Source organism: Frankliniella occidentalis, unplaced genomic scaffold, assembly GCF_000697945.3.
Source record: "Frankliniella occidentalis isolate FOCC.00 unplaced genomic scaffold, Focc_3.1 Scaffold156, whole genome shotgun sequence".
NCBI lineage: Eukaryota > Metazoa > Arthropoda > Insecta > Thysanoptera > Thripidae > Frankliniella > Frankliniella occidentalis.
This window is the reverse complement of record NW_026267282.1, coordinates 64,563-65,761: the sequence shown is the minus strand read 5'-3', so window position 1 is coordinate 65,761 and position 1,199 is coordinate 64,563. Positions and strand designations below refer to the sequence as shown.

General features: G+C 64.3%; 1 protein-coding gene across 1 annotated transcript in view; it reads left to right on the top strand.

Moving 5' to 3' along the window:
- Positions 1 to 1,199, top strand: part of LOC113201764 (NADPH--cytochrome P450 reductase) — a gene marked incomplete in the record, with an annotated part of 15,798 nt that overhangs the window by 10,650 nt on the left and 3,949 nt on the right.

Below are 1,199 nucleotides of genomic sequence, written 5' to 3'. Positions count from 1 at the left end.
CCGCCTCCCCCCGCGGCCCCGCCCGTAATGGCAAGAAGTTCTACAGAACAAAACGAAGCGTTGCTGAGCGCCGGCCGGGCTCGGGTTGGGGCCGGTCGGGGCCTGTGTGTGTGTTCGCGCCAGTCACGACGGCGGCGACCCGCGGCCGATGAACTTGTGGCAGTGATAGCAATCAGAGGAGGCCACCCCTCGCACCACCGTCGCGACCAGCGGCACCCGGCCCGGCACCCCGATCAGGCCGTCCTGCGCTGTGAGTCCGGGAGGGAAGGGGGAGGGGTCGAAGTGCTGAAGCTGGGCTAGCTCTCCCTTTTATTGTTCGTTCGTCGTTGTCTTCGTTCGCCGGCACGGTGTAGTGATCTCTCTACACCGTGTTCGCCGGCAAGTGCGCGCGTTTTCATTCTCCGAGTTGTGCGGACAAATCACTGGACCTCAGCGCCTGCGAGGCTTGGGGTAGGCTAGCCCGCAGTGCACGTCTGCACTGCAGGCGAGATGTTGCCTACCTGCCAGGCGCTACGAGAGCTTGCGTCGGCTGAACCTGGCACTTTCGTAAACGGCGAATGACGGACGTACTTCCTGGATGACCCCCTAAGGCCGCTTCGCCTAATAATAGTTTGCTAGTCTAGCGCCTTTTTCCTTATCGAAGGTCAAAGCTATCGCACGTTAAAGTGTTACTGAAGTATATTCATGTTTAGCCAGAGGGCATAAAGTATCGTCTGCGGGCGTGACGGTGTCGAATGCGGCGCGCTCGACTCGAGCTGGCGTAGACTCCGAGCCGGGCTGCAATTGCAGCTGAGCTCGCTTACGTGTTGCGTAGAGGTCCACGTGGAGAGGGGCCGGGCCGAGGGGGGGAAGGGGGGGGGGCAGCCGCCGGGCCCCGCGCGGGAAATGCGGCTGGAGGCAGACTTTAGAGCCTGAGACGATCCGCGCGTGTCCTTACCCGGCCCGCCGCGCACGTGGTGCCCGCCGCGCTTGCTGAGGTCGTGTCCCAGCACCGTCGGCCGCCCACCGCGGGGCCGCTGTCGATTCTCTGCAAGTCGCGGTTCCATCACGACCCCGCCTCCTCGCGGAGGGAGTCCGCCGGGAGCAGCGGCCCGGCGGCCCGTTGCCACGCCGCGGAGGGCGCGGGACAGTTTGCCGTTTGCTCCCGACCTGACTTGCATTTTTTCGGAATGCGATGGTTGCGGTGCTGAAAAGCGCCC